The sequence below is a fragment of the Dermacentor variabilis genome, chromosome 11 (genome assembly GCF_050947875.1).
Source record: "Dermacentor variabilis isolate Ectoservices chromosome 11, ASM5094787v1, whole genome shotgun sequence".
In the NCBI taxonomy this organism is placed as follows: domain Eukaryota; kingdom Metazoa; phylum Arthropoda; class Arachnida; order Ixodida; family Ixodidae; genus Dermacentor; species Dermacentor variabilis.
In genome coordinates, this window is record NC_134578.1 from 57858844 (window position 1) to 57884610 (window position 25767).

At 48.1% G+C, this 25767-nt stretch overlaps 1 protein-coding gene across 7 annotated transcripts in view; it reads right to left on the reverse strand.

Annotated features, from left to right (window-relative positions):
* The window catches only part of Prosap (SH3 and multiple ankyrin repeat domains prosap), a 228490-nt gene that overhangs the window by 62719 nt on the left and 140004 nt on the right, over positions 1 to 25767 (reverse strand). Inside the window, exon 1 of one of the 7 annotated variants that reach the window (XM_075675788.1) lies at positions 11746 to 11841. The exons of the other annotated variants lie outside the window; for them this stretch is intronic. The gene's annotated coding sequence lies outside the window, so the exon portion shown is untranslated. Of the gene's footprint in view, positions 1 to 11745; positions 11842 to 25767 lie in introns of those variants that run through there. 7 annotated transcript variants of the gene reach the window in all.

Here is a 25767-nt window from a genome sequence, read left to right on the forward strand (position 1 = left end):
GAAAACGGTCCGCGTTCGCCAGGCCACGTGACACACTAGCGTCGGAATTGAGTCGGATGTTGAGGTCGCTTGTTGCGTAGCTTCACTCACGGCGATGCGACGCGCCGACAGCGAACGTTATTATAAACAGTTGTTCGAAATGCGCCGGCTGGCACAACCACGCGATGCATTCTGCAAGAGAACTCTAGGTAACGCTTTGTACTGCTCTTGAGGCGATCGAAAGACGAAACACGGTATAAAGGAAGGAAAGAAAACGAATGCCCTAAAAAAAAAAACCTGCCTTCTTTGTTGAGTGAGGTGAATGTGTAAATATATATATATATACATATAATCTTTCTGGTCTGTCGAGCGCTCTCGCAAAAAAATAAGAAAAAGAAACAAAAAGAAAGGACACGTGTTTTCTGCCTCGTTAAACACGGGCACCGCTAATCGACTGGAGCCAATGCAGTGGTGTTGCAATTAACGTGCACGAAGTTTAAACGGCTATAACGTTAGAAGCGGCAAATGTTCAAAGTGCTTTTGCTCTTTTCCTTCTTTTTTTCCTTCGTCAATACACGTCAGAACTACGTTCCCCCTTTGAGCATGAAGTGGTGATGGTAGAAACATTTATTGCCAATGATATGAACGGTGGGGGCGAAGCCCCCTACATGGCACTTGAGTGCTCCCTTACTATGAGGGGGCACCCTTACAAAGCGAAGGAGAGTCCTTGAAGCGCAATCCTTCTTATTGCACTGGAGATGATCCGGCACTGGTCTTGAGCGGAAGTGCAGGTCAGAAGAGTCTCCCAGTAAGACACCGCCACGGCAGGTGATGGGGGATGAGGGAAGGTGGGGCATGTGGGGAGGGTGTGCAGGAAGTCTCCTGGTTTGCCGCAAAGTTTGCATGTTGAGGGGAATTGGTCTGGGTATCTGGCATGTAGTAGTATGGGGTAAGCATGAAGTGACTTGCGCGAAAACAAACACTTCTGGTATTTTGTCTGCCCCACCTGTGAGGTTGCGATTACATTGTAACGTCGCTCGGGCGCCATTTGCTTTACGGCCGTTGCGCCTAGCGTGCACCCCGCTACTACGGGCGCGCTCGACCGCCAAAAAATTGTCACTTTTGTCGCAGAGTCCAGGTGGTTGAAAACTTATAGCAAGTACACATGAAGCATTTAAATTAGGCATGCTGGCATGTTCGTGAGAATCGGTGAGATGATGGTCGCGGATTCTTCGAAGAGAACATATAGTACATAGTATCTGTGCAGATATTAGTTGCGGCCGAATCGCATCTAGTCACTGAAGTCTGGTAACTGATGAACTTCAGAGAGGTCCGACCAGATCCCGTCATCTTGCGATTTGAAGGTTCCAAAGTAAAGAGAAAGGAAGCTAAAAAGCTTCTAAAAATATTACATTTCACGAATCTTACTTAGACCGAGATTCCCCAGCGCGGCCCGTGAATTCGTGAGGAAATCGATCACTTTGCGAACGTGGACGGAGCGGTATTCCCTAAGAGACTTTTCAACTTTGAAAACACCTAAAACTCACTCGGCGAGTATAAGCAAACACAGGTGTACAAATGCCGTGTTCATGTAACTTTTTCCAGGACAAAATACTTCCGAACATGTCGGAGCTAAGTTTAGTAACGAGCTCCTTCTTATTCGTGCCAATACTTCTTTATACACAGACTCGCAATTATCGCAGGCAAAAGGAACAGACATTTGTCGGGCCCGGCGCCCAGTGCTTGAAATATGAACACGGATCACAAGAATTCAGACACTAATTAAGGAAGCGTTATAAGAGAAAGAGGGAAACGGCGGCCGAAACAAGCGCACGCGAGAGCAGCGTACAGCGAAGACGAACTAGTTTCCAAGTCTCGCGCCAGCCTCATTGTTCCCACGAGCAACACAGTCTGTAGAGTCAAGCGCGCTCCAGAACAACGCGACGCAACTAATCGAGACCAACGGCAGGCAGCAAAGTCGCGTCGTTTAACGACAGCGCCTCACAAAAACTCCCCACTCGAAAGTGGCACCGCGATTGCTCTGCCCTAATTCTCAAGAATGACGCCCGAGGGCGCAGCGGTAGCACACTAGCCAAGGAGGACACTTTGGAAAACATTCGGGGTGGGAAGGTGGGACTATGCATATTCATATACGCCAAATGGTTATGCACACGCACCAATGCACGTCCGACCAAACAGAGCCGGTGAAAAGTCAACAACGGACGGGAGCTAATGTGGCGGAAGCATTCCTGCGGGAGTGTTTATCGCGCACGCAACGCCGGCAAACGCAGCGACTGCGGTATACAAGTTTCGTGGTCCACTTAAGCCGAGATGGGCTGCATAAGACCACCCTCGGGGCGTAAAGACGGAACGAAACGCGCACGAGTGGGACAATGAGCGCGGAGACGAATGCGTGTGTGCCAACCTAGGTTCGTCGAAGTCTCGCAACGAGCGTCGAGCCCCATTTCGGTACTCAATAAAATGCCAGCAGCCGTCTGTCGTAGAGTTCTTTAGTTGTAGAGCTAACTCCATTTTCATTGTAGTTTCACTCTGTCAATGTTATCTGTATTCATTACTCTAGTTTACCTATCTTCTTTCGCGTTAATGATAATACTGCAGTTCTTGGGATTTGCATTGCTTAAATATGGTACTTTCCCTCACGATGACTGCTCGCACATTTCATGCGCAGCCCCTGCTACTCAATGCCGCACGTGGCATCTGCAAAGCCATTTTTAACAAACAAATAAATAAATTATGGCTCTCCCGTTGTCGAGAGTAGATGTAAGCATGAAATGGCCACCGGCAAAGCAGATTGGTTGGAGACGATACTAGCCACAATATTAATATGGGTGTAGTGAATGTTCGCAACAGCCCGGCCCTCCACACCACATGAACCACACCCCAGCACACGAACCCGCTTTGAACTGAAACTCATTGCAGGTGTCGTCTCGGCCAAACAGCCAACCGCGGCGCTCCGGACGACTTGGTCACACAGCGTGGCGCCATCTCTCGAGCAGCTGCGAAACCCGCGCCGCGGAACTCACGGACCGCTGGCGTTCAACACAGGCAACCCTGCCTCAGCGCCGAAAGATGACAATGAAGAGTATGGTGCCCTGTATCTGCCTTTTGAACGGCGCCCTATTGGAAATGACAAATAAAACTTCCGCGTACTAGAACTTACAGCTTGAGTCATATTGTGAACAAACATTAGGAATAAATCGGAAGCAATATTTTTGTAACTTGTTTAGGCAATAACTAGTGCGTGTAATGAGGTCCTGTACAAAGGGTTGGGGGCCAGCGACCACATTTTCTGAAGTTTTGACTGGATGCCCGGATGATATAGTTTTGTTCTCGCAAATGCATGTAAGCTCTGGGACGCGGCACGGCCGGCTGTCAAGTTCTCTTCCCATCTGACAACGGCAACGATATCCGGATGTTTACGTCTGAGCGCCCGGATTACGGCTCTTGTCTTTGGCTAAAGGTCACTTGAAGGTAGCCGACAAGGGGAGCTAAAGGCTTTTCATGCTTAGTATTACGATAAGGAGCTACAAGCACTCCCTGTTCAACCAGCGCGGGAGTGAAGGGATAGTACATGGATTTGACTAAACTTCGTCCTTCTGGCTTCAAACGGCTTTGTAGGACATTTCGAATTGATCGCTCTGAACAAAAAATATTAACCCAAAACGAAACAATTTCCAATTATTGGGCATGTGTGCATTAACCTTGTGCCTTGGCGCGCTTATAGATAATTATAATTGCCTGGAAATTTAGGTAATAATCAACGCCACAGGAACGTCTGGAGTCATTAGTATACGAAGACTATTTTGTTTAATCGACAGACAAATCCAGTGAAAAACCATAATCACGGATATGTGATCCAAAGAGTAGGTCATCCATAGTCTATGCCATCTATAGTCTGTCGAAGATTACACAAACGCACGAGCATGAATTTGTCTCAGACAATTCCATAGTCACCGGTTTGTCATCCACAATATTCGTCCAATCCACCTGCAGCTGAGGGAGTGTAGCGCGAGAGTTCCTTGCATACAGTAATCCATGTAGGAAACTGTGCCGACAGTAGGTTTTCTAGATCCGTATTCACAAGAATTACAGTCCAAGAATTATGCCTTAAGGGCAAGCCTTATCGCAATAAAAAAAAACGCTCTTAGGCTAGAATTGTTCGTAAGAGGAAGTTTTCTGTCAATCCTGAGGCCGGACATATGATTGTAGGCCAATGACAAAAGAGCACTAGAGAACGAGAAGCTTTGCGAATTAGGCGCCTTGAAGATCGTAATACACATACCCGGGAGCGCGACACGTTTGTGCACGCTACGCAAGGACCCCGAATTTCTTAAGCAAATATGTCTCGCGTCCACTAGCCGTCTACTTAGAAGTTTCAACTGGTCTTGCTGTTAAGGGGTACAGAGTGACAGTTCAGTCTAGGTAGGTGGTGCTCGTGTAGGGCTAATGCAAGAACCTGTTTTCGATTTTGTAAGCCCGCCCACATCAAAACACACACACACACAGTTGAGCGCTTCCTTACATGTATTTCCTAGCGGTTTAAAGCGTTCTAATGAACTGCGATCTTAAGCGTCTGTGAAGTAATGATTTTATTGCAATGGGCAATTATCCTACCCAACGCACATGGATATATTTGCCGTCTACCGGTACATTGACAAGATGAGCAAGACGATCACGTGATAACGTATATCAAACAGGCAAAGAAAGGGCTAAGACATCACGCGCATGCGCCCAAGCGGTAGAGTATACCACGAGCGCGTATCCCAAACGGCCCAGCCTGCAACGGGCGTTCCTGAGAGTCTCCCTGAACGGTCCATCGGCTCGGAAACCGACAGCACGCAGCGGAGCCATGCTTTAGGCTCCGTTCATCGCTCACTCGCACATATACACGCACGTTCGGTAGCGCGGGCTGACAGGTCGGGAGAGACGCTGCTCCCACCACTCCGAACACGTGAAAAGGGGCGCGTCGTTGTAATATACGCGCGCGAACCGCTCTCTGCAAGTGCGAGCGCGAAACACGCTTCTCGAGAGGCCGCGAGACAGAAGAAAATCCAAAGCGAAACAAAAAGACCACGAGCGAGCCGTTCTTTCGTGGAGTAATCAAGCGCCCGCGATTGTGTGTGTGTTTGCGTGTGCGTGTGTCTGTTTGCATGTGTGTGTTTGCGTGTGTGTTTGTGTAGCCAGCGTGCCTGACGCCGCGTAGCCTGGGCCCCACTGTGTGTGTAGAGCCAGCGGGAAAAAGGCCTGCCCGCCTGCCAACGCTGCCGGGCATCTCTCGGAGGCTGAGTCTCATTGCGCGGTTAATGAGGATGTTTGGACCGGCGCCGTCCAGCAACGCGGGGAGATGACGGCCTTGCACGCCCTCACGAGTCACACACACGCGCGCGCACACGTATGTAGTGTACCGATGATCGCTGCCGCTGGAGCGGGAGCGGCGCTCAGCGCGCCGGACGGATGGCCGCAACGCATGCCCCTCCCCCTCCTCTCCCCCACCAGCTGCCGTTCCCGAATAGAAGTTGTCAGCGGCCGCCATTTTTGATCTTAAGCAGGACGAAAGGTTCGCTTGGCCGTTTCAAACGCAGCGCGCGTTCAGTATCAAACATTCGATATCTACGCTATATGCACTATCGGTGTTCTCAAGACGGAGAGAGGGGGCGGTATAAAAAAATAGAAAAAACGAAAAAGTAAAAGGCAACAACCTTACCCGGTTATTATGAATGGCGCGCAAAAATAGAAAGAAAATAGGGAGTCAATAAAGTGGACTTCAAAGTAAAAAAAGAAAGAAAGAAAAAGTGGAAAGCAACAAACTTGTGAAACAGATTCGCCTGTAAAACAGAGGTCATGGGGTAAGCTCAGAGGGTGTTCAAAGTGCTGTCCGCGAAACAAGGCTGCATTCATTCGATGATCGATTGGCAGATTTATTTATTTATTTATTTATTTATTTATTTATTTATTTACCACGTAAAAGCAACATAGAGGGGCTACGATCGAGTGACACCGTCGTGGAGGGCTCTGCAATAAGTTCGTCTCTCCGGGGTTCCTTAACGCGCATCTACACCTAACTACAGCAAAGGTTTTGCGTTCCATTAACATCGGTATCCGTCCGCGGCGGCCGGGAGTCGAGCACGCGACCTCGTTCTCATCGGCACCAGACCGCCATAACCACTAAGCAACCACGCAGCTGGTGAAAGGCTCCATCTCCCCTTGGCCCAGAACAGAACGAACGACCATCACCGTATAAAACAAACGATACATCGACTTAAACGCGTTTAAGAGTGAACACACAACTGCCCACGCGAGAAAAAAAAAAAGATGTTTTCAACGTCCGCGGTCGTGGCACGCAATCGGCAAGGCGCAAATTCTAGGCCCGCGAAACGCCGCACCCCCCCCCCTCCTCTTCGAGACCTTGAATACAAACTAGTCGAGATATAAATGCTGCAACTCCAAAGGTCACCTACAGCTGTAATTTTTCTTTCTCTACTTCTCTCTCTTTCTCTCTCTCGAGCACTCGTAACAACCTAAGAGCGACAGACGTGGGAGAAGTATACATCGACCATGCAATTCACGACACCAAACGTAGTACGTGGTGATATGCATCTTTTCGTCATTAATGCAGCTACAAACGTCCAAGCCGGCATGCGCGTAATGGGCAAGCTGCAGAAGGTTTCGCGGAACACGTGCATTTTCTTTTACGACTCGGTCTCTGCCACCGTTCAAAAACAGTCGTACCTGGTCTGTAAGCAAAACGGTGCGGGTTGTACTACGCATGCGACGGCAGGCTCAATTAACAGTGCCTGACGTATGCGCGCCGTGTCATTTGCGTCCGAAGCAAAGGCGCAACTCAATGTGCCACGAATAAGCGGTCGCCGTCGTGTTCACGTTGACTTGCGTAGCGATCGAGAATTCATAGCGCTTCAAATATGTCCATATAACCAGGCGGCGGAAACTGAAGAAGACGCGTCAAAAAATTGCCGGAGCCAGTGATACAGTGCTACCGTTGACCACAGGCAGCCTGTGCGACGCCATTTTACCCATTACTAATATAGCCCCGACGCTTCCCTCCCTCCCACTTTCGTACATTTAAATAGTGCAAGTCAGAATCGTGTGTATCCCAAGCGTTGTGGGAATAAGCTTATGTGAAAGCTTTTGTTTTTTTGTCTCGTGTGTGTGCGCGCGCGCGTGTGTGTGTGTGTGTGTGTGTGTGTGTGTGTGTGTGTGTGTGTGTGTGTGTGTGTGTGTGTGTGTGTGTGTGTGTGTGTGTGTGTGTGTGTGTGTGTGTGTGTGTGTGTGTGTGTGTGTGTGTGTGTGTGTGTGTGTGTGTGTGTGTGTGTGTGTGTGTGTGTGTCCTTGTAACGCCGATCTTGTTATAGCGACCATTTGCAAGTACGTACTCGCTGGACACACAAACAGCTTCGTTTGTTTGGTTCGTTTGTCCGCGCACAGTCGAGTTTCGCACAATATCGAAAAGTCAAAAACAAGAAAAAAAAATGAAAGAAAGCGCGCCGCAAGAAACTGCCACCGACTCAATTCTTGAAGGTGCGCACAGGGAGCGAGATATTACCGAGTCACGAAAAATCGTGAGGTTCGCTTTTTTTTCTTTCGCCTTGCCCCACACTCGAAGACAAAAGCAAGTAAATGTATCAACAAGCAACAGAAGCTTTCAGTTAAGTGCTTAAGATGTTTTTTACAAAAAAAAAAAGAAAGAAACAGTTCTATAGAAGACGAGGAACTCAGATGCCTTTCATGCGCTTTGCGGCCGCCTGAATGAGAAAGAACGCGTGCAGCGTCAAAGCGCTAAGTAAATTAGCTGCGCAGTTTTCAGAGTTTGACTTCCAGTCAAGGCCTGCTCAGAAACTCGCGATCCAGAACCTAAAGAGCTTTGAAAGCCAAGCACACACCAACTTTGAAACACAAAAAAATTGCATAAAACAAAGGGGGGGAATATAAGACTGTATCCTTCAAGACGCGGGACTCAAAACACGGAGCTCCTGCGTTAGCACGCCGTCTTCTTTGTTCAGGAGGTTCGACTTGGAAGGCTTCCTAATTCGTCGGGAAGTAAGCGTCCGTGGCGTTCCCGAGATCAACTCGTAAGCTTGGATGCAGTTCAGACGATCGCTACCTATGAGTCTCGGCTCGGGTTATCCAAGCGTAATCGGATCAGTTTTTATCGCTCACACGCCATCGCTGCCGCATTAAATCGCAACGTCAAATACGACACGTTAGAAATGGTCGCGTCGCTTATCTTTTCACACGCAAAATCACTAGTGATGCCTCTTTCTCCTCTAATCGACACTGATCCCTTTCGTTCTTTCGTCGATAACGCGTATAATACTTTTCGCTCTCTCCGACTTTATGGGCCTCAGTGCCCAAGGGGTTGTTTGCGCAGGCTGCGCAGTGAGATAGTCTTGAGTCGGAAAAGACTCGAAACTCTCAAAAGTTTAAGGGTCCTAAAAGTTGTGCGGTTTCGTTCGGGCAGATATAACCATCTTTCGAGCTGCCGAACCCGACAGGCAGTGCCGATCTCGACAAAAGAAAATAATAATAATAAAAATGTTAAAAAAGCCCTCCTCTTTCGTGGAAAACATCGGATTCGTTTTTGAAGTACGCTCGGATAAAAGTAAAGAATTGAACTCCCAGGAGCGTTTCGTTTGTACGTGAACTTTGTAAATGATGGCGCCTCTACTTTTCCCTAACCTTTGCTTCTATTACGATCGTCGCTTTGAGCGCTGTTATCGTGTTTCAAAAGAGGGGTAGCAGGCGCCACCATACAGGCACCAACGTTTCCCTAAATACAGTTAATAAAACAAACAAAAAAATCAAGGAAGCCATCACTGTACCAAAAACAAGAAACTACAACCTTTTTCAGTCGAGGTGCATGATTTCTTTGTACGCGGTGTCTTTTTTGCAACTCCTGTCCGTGGGTGACAACGATATATATATATATATATATATATATATATATATATATATATATATATATATATATATATATATATAACCACAAAATTACTCAATGCGGCTCTGCGTACTGCTTTGAGTACGCAGTACTCTGAGTACTGCTGTGAGTTCAGTGCTCTGAGTATTCTGCGTACGTGCACCCGTGAGTAAAAGTAAAAGGACCAGAGGCTCACCGAAAATAACAAACAAGCAAACAAACAACGTACAGTTCACGGACGGAGAAGAAAATTCGACTTTGTCGCGAAAACCACCTGGTCAGTATACCTTAGCTCGGGGGAATGCGTCCACTTTTGCAAAAGCGCACCACCGCGTTCGACAAGTGTTGGCGAAATAATGTATTCATTTTGCTTCTTTTTAATACATGCCGCCCATTACTAAATTGTTCAAGTAGTTTGAGCCAGTCAGTCAGTTATGTTTTATCAAAAAAAAAACCGTGGCATGAGTGACTGCGCACTAAATCAATATTTGATTACTCTATATTTGCAAGTGTATACTGTGTATACTGTGTGTACTGTGTAGAAACAGTGATATTCGATATGGGCTGAAACACGGTGCCCGTGATTGGAGGAGTTCCAAGGATGCCTGGAGGCGTGGATGTTCAAAAGAAAACGTTTAATGAATACCAGCAGTTCGGGCTATGCGCAGCTCTCCAATGTGTCCTACATCGTCGCGCTGCCGCTTAGTCTTGGAGACCCTTCGACCACGAGCGCCGCGGGTTATAGCTCACATCTAAACTAAGTTAGAAAGCAAATTCCGACCACCTTGATTTAGTGGGGTCTGCAGCCTCCTTGGAATGAAATCACCTTACTGTTACACATACGTACGTCGCCAGTCTACGCACCATTTCGAGGTTCGAGATAAGCGTGTTGCGATAAGGCGAGTCATATATTGTAGCGCTCTTGTTCACTATTCGAAAAATAAAGCCGCCTATGTATGCACCGTTCACCAATCGCGCGGACAGCCGAGAGCCAAACGGCATACAAAGCGACGACTACGACGCCGACCGCTTCGACACCGTTTCCATCCGCCTCCAATACAGCCAGCGGGACACTAGTTCCATTAGCGAAGGAAAACTAAGCTTCAATCCCCGGGCTTGCGCTGCTCCTTGCTTTTATATGTATCTCGCCAAAACCTACGTACTATACAGAGGCGAACAAGGCGCACCCGCGCGGAGACGGAGAGAACAAGAATCGGGACACCAGCGCGATCTAGCGCGCTAACGCGTACGCTCGTTTTCGCGGAACCATAAACGCAGCGTCCGACGCAGGGGACCGCCGCGCGAAGAAACATATTCGTCCGCAGGAAACCGACGAAAAGCAAGAACGCAATGAAGCTCGTTCCGTGTCCCCCATAAACCCTTCGCTATGCGCAGTGCGACCACTCCTCTGGACGCCGCACGGCAAGCCCTTTTCTCGGCGTTTGTTTTTGTTTTGCCTTTATTTTTTTTTGTTCTTCCATGCAGCGCTGTAGTTTGAGTCATTTTCGACGCCGTTTCCTCGTCCCCGCTATGGAGACTGTGTTGCGGCGGGTGCGGAAACGCATTTGTGGGCACCCACCGGTAGCATTCATTTTCCGCGTTAAGTATATACCACTTCGCTTCACCGACAAGCTGCACCGTGGGCTATACTTTATCCACGAAGCGCACGTCGCGGCTGTGCTGGGCGCGTCTCTGATGAGAGAGTTCACTTTTCCGCCACGAGACAAATCACGTAGTTCCGAGTGTAGCGACACCCTTCGTCAGTGCCTCCGGACCGCTCTGCGATGCTGCCCGTATACTGCTGAACGATGCGCATCACAGAAAGCTGCCGCCGAAGCATGGTACTCCGCCTACGATGGCCGCCCCTTCGTGATGTTGAACCATACTAACAGACGCCATTACACCTGCGCATAATTATTTACGACATTGAGTAGTGTTATATTACGGCCCATCATTCGGACAACCGTGTTCGAGATTTTCGCGCTACTTCGCACAGATTACCCACGTGGAACGTCATTATGTGCAGGCTCTCACTACACAAGTTACAATGTTAGTATCGGTCCTCAGCACTCATCCGGTGACCACCCGCCGTGGTTGCTCAGTGGCTATGGTGTTAGGCTGCTGAGCACAAGGTCGCGGGGTCGAATCCCGGCCACGGCGGCCGCATTTTGATGGGGGCGAAATGCGAAAACACCTGTGTGCTTAGATTTAGGTGCACGTTAAAGAACCCCAGGTGGTCGAAATTTCCGGAGTCCTCCAGTACGACTTGCCTCATAATCAGAAAGTGGTTTTGGCCCGTAAAACCCCATATTTTTTTTTTCATCCGGTGACCACACCTGTCTGCGATCTACTTAGGTTTGCGCGTGGATGATACCCGGTAGTGCTCGCTCTAGAGAATGATATACATTCGCCACGGTGGCGGATGGTACTTAAATGCGGACGTAGTACCAGTACTACTCGCCCAAACTAACGTCACCATATCTGCACTTACTCCGGATACTCCACTGAAGAGGGTACAAGTCAGCATGCACGCCATGACAGTTACACCACCCTTTGCTTCCCCGTCGACTACTTCTTCAGTCATTGGTACCAATGCGCGACTGGTACTACCGGTCTGGTACCGAACTACTGGTAGCTGGTGCCCATACCTCGCTGCGGACGCGAATGTCGCTTCGCGGAGATCCCGATCACATTACAGTCACACTGGTTTACAACCCTCGGCCAGGGAACCAAAGTGATGATCGCGATACAACACATAAGCGCTGGATATACTGCGTGGTTATCGAAGATGCGCACGCGGTGTTACTCACGCCGTGACGTACGATCCTCAGTCGGTGACCACTGCTGCACGCGATGCACACCGTCGCTCCTCCGAACGAACAGGGCGCCGCGTCTGCCACATTTTATCGAGAAAAGAAAGGCTACTACTGAGGTACCGAAAGAACGCGAGTCGATTCGATGTCTTTTTTTTTTGTTGTTGTTGCGCTATAGAGGCGCATGACGAATCAATGATTGCTCCTCGCACATTGGTTTATTCGGACACACGCGGTGACAAAGGGACGTCACCGGCGCGGAGTCCCGCTTCCCCCGCCCGCTCCTGATTGGACGTAGAATATCCGGCACCGCTTTGCGCAGTAGAGATGCCTACTAATGAGGAAGTGCGCCGGCGCCAAAGCGCTGGCATTCATTATCCCCGTCGCATACGCACGCTTCCGCCACCGGTAGAGAGCGCTGCGGCTGCTGTCACACGCAGTCAACGCTGTCAGCGGCAGTCGTCCTGCCTATTCTGGAGGCACGACGCACTTCAGGGAATGCACACAACGCAAAGAAGCAAATGCATGAAGAAACGCGAAAGAAAAAAAAACGACAATAAAGCCTTGATTGTAGCATTGGGATATAATAGGGCTCAGTGAAGTTAGGAGGCCAAAAGAAGCATATACAGTGCTAAATAGCGGGCACGTCCTGTGCTACCGGGGCTTAGCGGATAGAAGAGAACTAGGAGTCGGATTCCTGATTAATAAGAATATAGCTGGTAACATACAGGAATTCTATAGCATTAACGAGAGGGTGGCAGGTTTTGTTGTGAAACTTAATAAGAGGTACAAAATGAAGATTGTACAGGTCTACGCCCCTACATCCAGTCATGATGACCAGGAAGTCGAAAGCTTCTATGAAGACGTGGAATCGGCGGTGGGTAGAGTGAAAACTAAATACACTATACTAATGGGCGATTTTAATGCCAAGGTAGGCAAGAAGCAGGCTGGAGACAAGGCAGTGGGGGAATATGGCATAGGCACTAGGAATAGCAGGGGAGAGTTATTAGTAGAGTTTGCGGAACAGAATAATATGAGGATAATGAATACCTTTTTCCGCAAGCGGGATAGCCGAAAGTGGACGTGGAGGAGCCCGAACGGCGAGACTAGAAATGAAATAGACTTCATACTCTGCGCTAACCCTGGCATCATACAAGATGTGGACGTGCTCGGCAAGGTGCGCTGCGGTGACCACAGGATGGTAAGAACTCGAATTAGCCTAGACCTGAGGAGGGAACGGAAGAAACTGGTACATAAGAAGCCGATCAATGAGTTAGCGGTAAGAGGGAAAATAGAGGAATTCCAGATCAAGCTACAGAACAGGTATTCAGCTTTAACTCAGGAAGAGGACCTTAGTGTTGAAGCAATGAACGACAATCTTGTGGGCATCATTAAGGAGTGTGCAATGGAAGTCGGTGGTAACTCCGCTAGGCAGGATACCAGCAAACTATCGCAGGAGACGAAAGATCTGATCAAGAAACGCCAATGTATGAAAGCATCTAACCCTACAGCTAGAATAGAACTGGCAGAACTTTCAAAGTTAATCAACAAGCGTAAGACAGCTGACATAAGGAAGTATAATATGGATAGAATTGAACATGCTCTCAGGAGCGGAGGAAGCCTAAAAACAGTGAAGAAGAAACTAGGAATTGGCAAGAATCAGATGTATGCGTTAAGAGACAAAGCCGGCAATATCATTACTAATATGGATGAGATAGTTCAAGTGGCTGAGGAGTTCTATAGAGATTTATACAGTACCAGTGGCATCCACGGCGATAATGGAAGAAAAAATAGTCTAGAGGAATTCGAAATCCCGAAGGTAACGCCGGAAGAAGTAAAGAAAGCCTTAGGAGATATGCAAAGGGGGAAGGCAGCTGGGGAGGATCAGGTAACAGCAGATTTGTTGAAGGATGGTGGACAGATTGTTCTAGAGAAACTGGCCACCCTGTATACGCAATGCCTCATGACCTCGAGCGTACCAGAATCTTGGAAGAACGCTAACATAATCCTAATCCATAAGAAAGGGGACTCCAAAGACATGAAAAATTATAGACCGATCAGCTTACTGTCCGTTGCCTACAAAGTATTTACTAAGGTAACTGCAAATAGAATCAGGAACACCTTAGACTTCTGTCAACCAAAGGACCAGGCAGGATTCCGTAAAGGCTACTCAACAATAGACCATATTCACACTATCAATCAAGTGATAGAGAAATGTGCAGAATATAACCAACCCTTACATATAGCTTTCATTGATTACGAGAAAGCGTTTGATTCAGTCGAAACCTCAGCAGTCATGGAGGCATTACGGAATCAGGGTGTAGATGAGCCATATGTAAAAATACTGGAAGATATCTATAGCGGCTCCACAGCCACCGTAGTCCTCCATAAAGCAAGCAACAAGATCCCAATAAAGAAAGGCGTCAGGCAGGGAGATACGATATCTCCAATGCTATTCACAGCGTGTTTACAGGAGGTATTCAGAGACCTGGATTGGGAAGAATTGGGGATAAAAGTTAATGGAGAATACCTTAGCAACTTGCGATTCGCTGATGATATTGCCTTGCTTAGTAACTCAGGGGACCAATTGCAATGCATGCTCACTGACCTGGAGAGGCAAAGCAGAAGAGTGGGTCTAAAAATTAATATGCAGAAAACTAAAGTAATGCTTAACAGTCTCGGGAGAGAACAGCAATTTACAATAGGCAGCGAGGCACTGGAAGTCGTAACGGAATACATATACTTAGGGCAGGTAGTGACGGCGAATCCGGATCATGAGACGGAAATAATCAGAAGAATAAGAATGGGCTGGAGTGCGTTTGGCAGGCAGTCCCAAATCATGCACAGCAGGTTGCCGTTATCCCTCAAGAGAAAAGTATATAATAGCTGTGTCTTACCAGTACTCACCTACGGGGCAGAAACCTGGAGGCTTACGAAAAGGGTTCTACTCAAATTGAGGACGACACAACGAGCTATGGAAAGAAGAATGATAGGTGTAACGTTAAGGGATAAGAAAAGAGCAGATTGGGTGAGGGAACAAACGCGAGTTAATGACATCTTAGTTGAAATCAAGAAAAAGAAATGGGCATGGGCAGGACATGTAATGGGGAGGGAAGGTAACCGATGGTCATTAAGGGTTACGGACTGGATCCCAAGGGAAGGGAAGCGTAGCAGAGGGCGGCAGAAAGTTAGGTGGTCGGATGACATTAAGAAGTTTGCAGGGACGGCATGGCCACAATTAATACATGACCGGGGTTGTTGGAGAAGTATGGGAGAGGCCTTTGCCCTGCAGTGGGCGTAACCAGGCTGATGATGATGATGATGATGATGATGTAGCATAAAACTGTTTCCCAGAAAAAGAAATGTAATAACTGATACTTCAGCCTACCAGATGTAAGCGCTGTGCCTCAACTGTGTCTGTCAACGAGCGTCACTCGAAAGCAACGGTGCTAACAAAGCCAGCATTGGGCATAAGTTGGCAACACGTCACGTTCGTATCAGGTGCGATTAACTCGTGAATCGTTGGCAAGCACTACGGCAGCAACGATGACTTCCACAGTAATCAGATTAAGAACCAAGTACATTTCCTCCTTTGCTTAATCGTTCTGTCTTTCCGCGCTCTACTTCCGCTTATTGGCCAGTACCCGCTAGAGGGAGCTCGTACAGCCGGACATGTAGAGTCACCTTACGGCCATACGGGGCCAACATCCAACGCCAACGATCCCGACCCGCACCCAATGACTCTGCGACGCTAAACGCTCTGCACGCAGCCGTCTTGACAAAAACACACATGGCGTCTTTAAGTACACGCCTGCTCCATCCGTGCACATCGGTGTACGTACGTATAGGACACGGTCTGACGGGCGCGAATGACCGGCCATTAATGCGCTGGGCGCGTAGCGCCGTTGGAATCGATTTGTTCCGTCAGCGACGCACGTAAACGCTACGCAACGTCTTGGAAGGAGTTGCACACAGCGCGACCAGCGCTGGGAACGTGCGAGTCGTCCGAGCTGCTTCCGCGTTACAGATGTAGAGGGTGGATCGCCGTAGCGCGGCTCACCGGCAGCGCTATCCCGACGCATGAGTCGACCGCCCCAGAACACTATTTGACCGATGGTATATTATTTGAAACACTTCGTTCACGTAAACTTATTCCCTTTCGGAAGCTCGCCCGCTGTTGAAGGTAATGGAATCCATCATCCACCATTCATGGTGTGTCGCGGTAATGAGCAAGCTGGGTATGTCCATGGTGGACCATGCTGGGATGCCGCGAATGCCCATGGTGGACCATGCTGGGATGCCGCGAATGCCCATGGTGGACCATGCTGGTCGTGACGGGCATGGTGGTCGTGGTTCTCAATGGCGTGATGTCGGCCGTGGTGGGTCGTGGTGGAACGCTGGACGCGGTGGATCACGGTGGGATGCTGACAATGATAGCTCACGCTGTGATGTCACGCGTTGAATTTGACTAGGAGGAACAGAGAATTGTCAAACCAAGCACACAGCCGCAGCATGGCGAGTGAGACCCAGCACGGTACGAATATATTAATCTGCGACTGTTGTGAGAAACAAGTCGAACGGTCGATCCCCTCCCCCTTTTCTTTTCCCGCTCGAAAAGCAAAAGTGAACGCTTCCTTGATAGAGTTACGTGCTAGAACAACCACCTAATCACTTTTTTCATTAAGGCCTGCGAAAGCCGCCAGAAACACATTACACGAGCAAGTGTCTAGTCGAAAAAGATCGCCCGTCAAAATCGACGCCAGGCTGAACTCGATCCTCCCCTCACTACCTTGGCTCGTATTCACAACAATATTTTTAGGCTCCAGTTGTCCTAGCAGCAGGCGCCAGCTAATGGTAATGCTGCAGATATAATTAGCGAAGAAGGCAGGATAAAGACAAACCGCTCCTACAAACGAATAGCTCAGTTGATTCGGGCCCGGATGAGTAATTGTTCACTGCGTTGCTGGTGTTCCTTCCTAATCAAATCGCGCTTACGTCGTAGCTATAAAAGAAGTAAATTTTTTGAAAATATTCTTTCATTACTCAAAGGGAACGACGTTAAACAAAACCGGAAAAATACGTGGAATGGTGTACGTGTACTTTGCGATTTTATGTGGAACGCCATTTCATTTATATAAGTACAAAATGCGTGCAAAAGAAATGTTCTACTTACAGCTCGAACCTAGATAGAATTGTGGATTAAAAGTGTAGCTAGTAACAGTGCGTAAAAGAGGTTTAGAGGCCACGCGTATATCGGCGCGTCATCGGCAACGCTGCGCAAAAAAGCGATCACGTTCATGAGGCGCTTGCTCAAGGCTGAGACCAACACTCTCTCTCGCCTCGCCACCTCTGATTACCCGTGATTGACGGGCAAGGTGAAACCGGCGCGGGAAGGACCTCGACGAACAGCAGAGGCCCCGTGCCGTGCGATAAGCTGAGTGCTCCCGACACACGGTGAGCTGCCGTCGCGGGCAGCAGCAAGTGACAGTTGAAGCTTACAAACTTTCGCGCTCGTGTAAGCGGAACGTCAAATACACGTGGAAACTGACGCTCCCGGTCTATTCCTATGAAAGTGACAGCAGATGTGCAAACGCAGACGTTCACTTTGGGGAGCTTCGGATTCAGCTCCTGTTTTTACTATATAGCGATGTGTAACATACATCCTTTCCTAGTTTCCTCGAAGAAAGATTGTTGTTGTTGTTGTTGTTGGAAAGCACACTATACATTTGAAAGAGAGAAAAATGGAATACAAGCAGCAGGCTGCAAACTGCCACCGGAAGTATGCTTAACGCAAGCCCCAGCCAGCAAACAAACAAGCGAGGACCATCACAGACCTCCGGTACTGTACTTAACAGCCTTACAAAACGCTCTGATTCTACGGACGATTCACGCCATCTTGCGCACTACACGGACGGTCTGGCGTACCTAACAACGCGGAAGTACCTATAAAGCGTGGACAGAAGCCCCTTCATCCTGAAGATTCCCGGACGCAGGCTGACAAGACATGAGCCACTGGCGGACAGCTCTTCAGCGGCTATAGCTATCAAACCCCCGGCATGGGTGTTACACGAAATCGCACTCAACGCTGGTCTTTAGGGCTTCTCACCGAGGACGGTGCAAAGGCAGAGGAGGAAGGGGGCACTCCTCCTGCCTAGGTGCGGGGCCTCGGAAAGAGAGCTATATTTACAAACCTGCCGTCCGCGAAGGTCTTCTTCCAAACATGGCCCCGCGTCGGGAGGCTAAGAAAAGAGCCGCGAAAGAGGTGCGGGGCCTAGCTGTTATACAGCTTCTGCAAGAACACCATCTGCACTACGCTGACGTGCCTAGGAGGTAACCTTACCTAACTCGGCAACGGCACGCGGGAACGGAAAAAGCGTTTTGCTGCACCGCATCAACGAATTCGGATTTGATTATGATTGTTGCATTTGAAAGGAAACGTTAAGAAAAGAGACAACGAGAGATCTAGAGAGGCCTTATACCGAGGAAAGACAAGAGGGGTATACGCTTGGGAAGGTGCAGTCTGGCCTGCTGATGTCCGCTAAGAAAGAGGGAAGGGGAACGCAATGATATTGAGAATGAGAAAGGAAAGACAGAAATCTATAATGAATGCATGGAGCAGTGTTCTTAATTTACCCATCAACTTGATTTTTTTGTTTTGTTTTCTTTTACGTAAGTCGCTAAAAACATTAAACTGAAGACTTTGCAGTTGGATGTCTATACCGCGTACTCCACAACGTCATTAGTTGGGCGAATTGATGGTTAATCTCATTCCGCGCTGCAACTCTTTCTTTTTTTTGTGTGTATGCCTGGTTCCGACCGTTAGCGCCTCCCTTACGATATGATGGCGTACTCCACGCATTGTCCTCTGCCTTGTCTACGCGTACTTTCAGCCACAGAGCTACAGCAGGGAGCCTTTATCCCGCGGGTGGCTAACGCAAGCGTACGTAGCTAGGCGTGTTAGGGAAAACAAAAATTATCGTCACGCAAAAACCAGTTCAATCCACAAGAGTTGCTGATTTGTTGCAGAGCCACTTCGGTATCTTACTATCCAAGACGTCGCGCTACTGAGGTCAAGCTTGCGGGTTATGATCTCGGCCGTATTTCGAGGGCAAAAAATCGCTCGCGCGCTTGGATTTAAGCTGTAATTTACACCCTCAAAAGTGAAAAGGATGTAAGTGTGTCTATAACTCCCACCCTAAGGGTGTGAGCTACAGATGCATATACACCCTCTTTCACTTTTAGGGGTGCAAATTATTTTATAGTGTATGTGCAAGTTAAGTAACCTCAGGCGGTAGAAATTATTCCGAGGTCACCGACTACGGAATTACCTCTTAATCCGATCGTCCGTCTGGCACATAAAATACCAGAATTTAATTTTTTTATTGGATTTGCTGAACGCAAAGCAGTCCAGCAGTGGCCCGTGCCGCGACAATAAATTATCGTCGTCGTGTCGACATTGTACAGCGATAATAATCAAGCCAAAGCGACAAAGCGTCTGCGCTAAAGTTATCAATGGCTCACGGAAAAGCCCGGTTATAAATTGAGCTCTGGATTACTGCAATCGCGCTCATATTGAAGGCCGGACCCCGGCCGAAACGTCGAAATTAAGTGTTTGTTTGTTTTTGCTTTTTCTACGTGCGCCTGCACATTCTTCAATTTATTCTACACCGGATCTGAAGAACTACTTTTCACACACACACACACACACACACACACACACTATATATATATATATATATATATATATATATATATATATATATATATATATATATATATATATATCGGTGTACAGATTGAGAGTAGATGGAAGACAAGACGAAAAATAAAGGTAGTGTTCGGGCGAGCATGTTTGCCTACGCCCGCAAACTTCTCCTCGCGTCTATATATATATATAAACTCGGTAATAAGCTGAGAATGGTGTACAAACACTGCCCACAAAACCACACAGCCATCTGCCGCTCTCTACCTCAGGACGAAATCACAGTTGCGGCACCTTTCTTGAGAGAAGCTCGCCTCCCACATGACGTCACGGAAATGGGCGGGCGTAATTGGCTAGCGCCATCTATAAAAATTATCTTTTAGTCGTACGGCGATTTATATTTACGACTGCACATACTTATGTTGCCAATCCGTTTGACGTAATGCGCTCCGTTCGTGAAGGTATAGGCGCCTACATAGACTAGAGTTACCACTTCGGGGACTGCGTTATAGTATGCCCCATCGGGAATGCCCTGCGCCATCAGCTTGACCGTAGTTCTCAAGGACGCAACGCTGTGCGCGCCGCCACCAACGCCAGCAACAACCGCCGCGACACAAACTGGATGTTACGTAAGCGAACGCGCGTGCGCTTACAGAAAATTAATGGCGCACACACTTTTTTGTTTTTTCTTTGCTTTCATTGTTCGTAGCTCGCGCTGTGCCACTACGCACTGCGACCAGCCGAGCCCGACACGCGCAATTGACGTCGTCGCTTAAAACTCGCGTTCACCTTTAGCGCGTTACGTAACGACTCGACTTCCCACGCTCGCCACCGTTTTCCGCGCAGCACCTAAGCCTACTACGAATGGATATGTACGGCTTCGCGGAAAGCTCATTACAAGCCGGAGCGGTGCGCTTGTTTCGACGCTGACGCAGGCCACTCTTTCCGGCAGCCCGCGTTTTGTACGGAATTCATTTCGCTTCCCATTCTTTCGCGCCCTTCGTAAGTAATTGGTTTGGACGAAGCGGTTCTGCCGTTGTTGCGAGAATACACGCCTGTCTGAACACCGGATGATGACGGGGTTTGAAAATTAATCGTTACAAAAGACTGCCCCAAAACGCTTTTTTGTTTCTTTTTTTGTTCTTGTTTTTTTTTTTTTTGCAGTTGTTGCTGTTTCTGGTTGCGTAAAGGGGTAAACACTTTCCGCACTTGTATAATCACGAATCTATATTTACCATGCACTCGCGTTTAGAGCTCTACTTAAAGATTTACGCAAAGTCACTTTAACGCTTTGAGCGAAGGTCCGCAGGAGTGTTGGAATTGTCAGACAGGCACGTGTTGAGTGTGCAATTACATTTATACTTTTCATTTTGCTCTTACGTGTCTTTATTCCTTTCTGTGCGCGTGTGCCTCTGTGTGTGTGCTGGCTTAGTGACTTCGTTCTGCTAAGTCAGCCCGGAAGCTCTTCCTAGTTTTCTTCATTGGCAAACTATATCAGAGAAAGATAATCCAGATCGTTTCCCGTACACGTAAAACAAGAAAATTATGCAGATCCAACGCACGTGTTGGAACCTGCATGAAGCAACGCGTTCGTAAGACGGGTCACTAAATAATCTACAAGTAAATGCGATGTGTGACATACAGTCGTTCTTTTCATACTACGCAACGTGTAATCGGATGCAACGTTTATGAACCCCGATGGTCAAATCTTTGTTACCGCGCAACAGTTATGCCTAAGCACGACATTCCCAAGTTTTGCCGAAACGCACACAGCAGCTCACGCCAATGCACGCATCTGACACGTCGAAACAGCGATGCAACGTGGACAAGGACGGTGCATGATGCTTGTCGAGGGAAGGACGGTTACAGGTGCACGCACACAGAAGTGCGACGCGAAAGACAGAGGTAAGGTCGACTATTCCTCTCACGTTTAAATTATTACGCCTTTGCCATAACCGAAACTATAGTGTACGCACGCGCTTTCGTACCCACGTGCTCTCATACGCACGTGTTCTCGTACCCACGTGCTCTCGCACCCACGTGTTCTCGTACCCACGTGCTCTCGTACCCACGTGCTTTCGCAGCCATAACTGAAACTACAGTGTACGCACGTGCTTTCCTACCCACGTGCTCTCGTACCCACGTGTTCTCGTACCCACGTGCTCTCGTACCCACGTGCTTTCGCAGCCATAACTGAAACTACAGTGTACGCACGTGCTTTCCTACCCACGTGCTCTCGTACCCACGTGTTCTCGTACCCACGTGCTCTCGTACCCACGTGCTTTCGCAGCCATAACTGAAACTACAGTGTACGCACGTGCTTTCCTACCCACGTGCTCTCGTACCCACGTGTTCTCGTACCCACGTGCTCTCGTACCCACGTGCTTTCGCAGCCATAACTGAAACTACAGTGTACGCACGTGCTTTCCTACCCACGTGCTCTCGTACCCACGTGCTCTCGTACCCACGTGTTCTCGTACCCACGTGCTCTCGTACCCACGTGCTTTCGCAGCCATAACTGAAACTACAGTGTACGCACGTGCTTTCCTACCCACGTGCTCTCGTACCCACGTGTTCTCGTACCCACGTGCTCTCGTACCCACGTGCTTTCGCAGCCATAACTGAAACTACAGTGTACGCACGTGCTTTCCTACCCACGTGCTCTCGTACCCACGTGTTCTCGTACCCACGTGCTCTCGTACCCACGTGCTTTCGCAGCCATAACTGAAACTACAGTGTACGCACGTGCTTTCCTACCCACGTGCTCTCGTACCCACGTGTTCTCGTACCCACGTGTTCTCGTACCCATGTGCTTTCGCAGCCATAACTGAAACTACAGTGTGCGCACGTGCTCTCGTACCCACGTGCTCTCGTGCGCACTTCACAACCCAGCACGAGGTAGCCAACCGGATATATCCTTCGGTTAACCTCTGTCCTTTACTCTTATTTTGGTTATTTTCTCTATTTCTCTTGCGACGTGAAACTCTATAAATCTATCAATCATCAAATTTTTACTAGCAATTCCGCGAGGTTCCTTTCGCCACGCCCCAAACGTCCGTAAGAGCTGCGCGAAGCTTGTACGAAGGACACGGACCAAACGGCGCCGTTACGCGCTTGACTTGTCTCCATAGAGAAGCGTAAACAATGTTCCACTTCGACTCCCACGCGCAAATGTTGGCCGCACACAAACGTGCCTTTTCCCCTGAATTACAAGCGCCGTTGTCGCGCATCAACTCAGCTGTGACCGACTCAACAAGCCGTGCGCGACAGGTCCGCAACCCTTCTGCTTGTTCTCGGGCAGGCGGGATCGTCCAATAATAGCGAAGTCGCCAGCCGTATAGATATGGAAAGTGAAACCTGTTCTTTCTCGGTGCTTCAGTGATTAACAACTGCGCTCTCTTACCCGTTGTCCCGCGTTTAAATTGGACCCTCACTAAGGAACTCATTTCGGGCACAATTTGTGCCACGCGCGTGTCCGTCATAATCATCATCATCAGCCCGTCCAGGATGAAGGCTTCTATAACAGCCGTCTCCAATCACAGCTGTTGTGTCTCCACCTCTGCTGCGAATTTCCTAATCGCATCGCTGCATCTACTTACATGCTGGCCTCTACCCCTCTTTCACTCTCTCGGCACTGGTCAATGGGAATGCGCATTACCTGACTGCACTTGGTGATTTTTTTTTTCGCTTACAAGCATGCGTTAGTGTTATTGCCTGCTATAGTACCATATTTTTCTTGATATTCCGTTTAATTCGCATTCCTATCCTTTCCCATAAGCGATACGGCGTTGTTGGAAGCAATTATCTTACGGTGCATCTGCACCCCTACCCCCACTTAGCTATCCGCTCCGCTACCTACTTACAACTGGCTTCACAGGGCCACGTCAGTACTGCCTTGTGAACCAATTATATAGTTATACGCTATGTAGCATTTGTTCCCGCACTTTCGTCAACGCAACATTATTAACGTTGTATAGAAACTCAACCCTCTTCCACATATGTGCATACCTTATGTGGTACCTTAATTATACAGTTACATCCAAAATGCAATTTCGATTGCTGAAGTGCTATAACGGCAATTTTTTATTTACAACTGTCTCGATTTTCAGCTTCGTCCTACATCTGTCTATAGATGTGGACATAAGTAGGGTAGGGTTGAAATTGTGACAACGACGGCTCTTGTCACAACAAAAGTGCAACAGCAAAAGCAAAAATAATTGAAAAGGCGTATAAGTGCAGTGTACACTCTTCGTGTCACGTTGCCCATGTGTTAGAAGACGCCTGTCGCGAGCGCTTCGGGCCGCGACAGTTTTGACAGGCCGGACACCCGTTCCACATTTAACACCTCCAACTACGCACCCTACACGAGCGAAACGAGCTCCTTTGCGCCTGACAAGATGACAAAGACCACCCGGTCTTCATAAACGCTCAGTCCTCGCTGGCGCGCGATGCGCGACGTTTTTTTGCCTACAAAAAGTCTTCCTTTTTTTTAGTTTTCTTTTTCTCATTCATGCTACCTGCCCGCCAAAAACAAGACAAAACAGGAACAATTGTGCGGCGTTCTTAAACATTTTTACTTCGCGTGCTCGCATACGAAGAAAATGACGTCACCCCCTTGGTTTCTGGGAACGGACATTTTGTTTCGCTGTCGTTTGCTCGCCTGCGCGTCGTCTGGGGCGAGCAAACCGTCTTCACTCCGATACAGGTGACACTTTCTTGAGGAAAGGTACTACAGGTTTTCCCGCTCAATTTAATCCAAGCGCCAGTCAATTTAATCCGAGCGCCAGTCAATTTAATCTAAGCGCTAGTCAATTTAATCCAAGTGCCAGTGATTTTAATCCGAGCGTCACTCAATTTAATCCAAACTCCACTCAATTTAATCCAAACGCCAGCCGAAATAATCCAAACACCAGTGAATTTAATCCAGACACAACGGAATTCAAGAATCTTTAGATTTCAAGACTTCTGAAAATTTGCGAACATGTTATGAGTTAACACCTTGAAAAATGAAAGAGCGAGGTAGTAAACCAGTAACTATCCTGCCACGGGACTAACGACAACTTTTGAAGGTTTTGAAGCGAAAAGCTTCACTACGCTATAGTCAACAACGTGCATCGCGCGAGCCGGCGTATGCCGGAATTGGCTCCGTGAGCGTGTTCGGAGGTGAATTGGCTCCGTGAGCGTGTTCGGAGTCGGCGCAGGTATCCACTGCCCCGCGCTATGGGTCATCGTTTGACATTCGCCGCAAGCGCGTGTTTATCGTGGAGGCCGACTGTATAACCGCTTGCCAGAGTATAGGCGTGCACATTCAACATGGAAGGAGAAGAGAGTGATGCTACCGATACAGAGAGCTGTGTTTATGGCTGTGGAAATATCGCAAGACAATGTGCCCAACAGTGATGAATAAAGAGGTTTTATAATCCTGCATAACTTATGGTATATATCATTGATAATCAATTTGCATAACTACACAAGGCACACGTATAGCATAACCATAAGCTAACGAAAGCATATCCATAAGTGAAACCGTAAGCATAACGATAGGCTAAATCATAAAGCATAACCATAAGCTGAACCGTAAGCATATCCATAACTTAAACCATAGGCATATCCATAAGTTAAACCGTAAGCATATCCAAGGCTAAATCATAAAGCATAACCATAAGCTAAACCGTAAGCATAACCATAGGCTAAATCATAAAGCATAACCATAAGCTAAGCCATAAGCATCACCGAACCTTTTCGCTTCGAGATATCCAGGCTTAACCTTAGCTAAGCCCCAGCCATTTCTTTTATTTTCTACTTTGCTATGAGAGCAGCACAGAAGATGAACATTCTCCGAATTATTTGAGAGAAAACATCAGCATGAGTACGTCGAGTTAATGGTACACATTCGATTTGGTCATGGCTATCAAACGATACAATAAAGGTTGATTTGATGATAATCACTAGGCCCTCGCTGGGAGGCTTCGGTCGCTAGCGAATACGATCCACTATTCTACTGCGATATCCGCAGCCTCCAATCAAAGACCTTGTCATCGGTACCGCTAAAACAGTCATGAATACCATTTAATTGCATAACTGATATGGTCAAGCCACTAGTGATCACAAGTGAAATACAATGCGCAGTTCGGGGTTGTTGGAGTTTTGTGCAACATAACGTCATATACATCCAATGAAATACGATGAAACGAGTGACTCACTATGCCTACTATAAACTCGTATTCTTAAGTCACTGGTGAATATTATTCACCTATTTTACTATCTCTGAGGCCGCTTTCCCTCGTGGGTGCCGTCAGTACTATCAATGAAGCTGT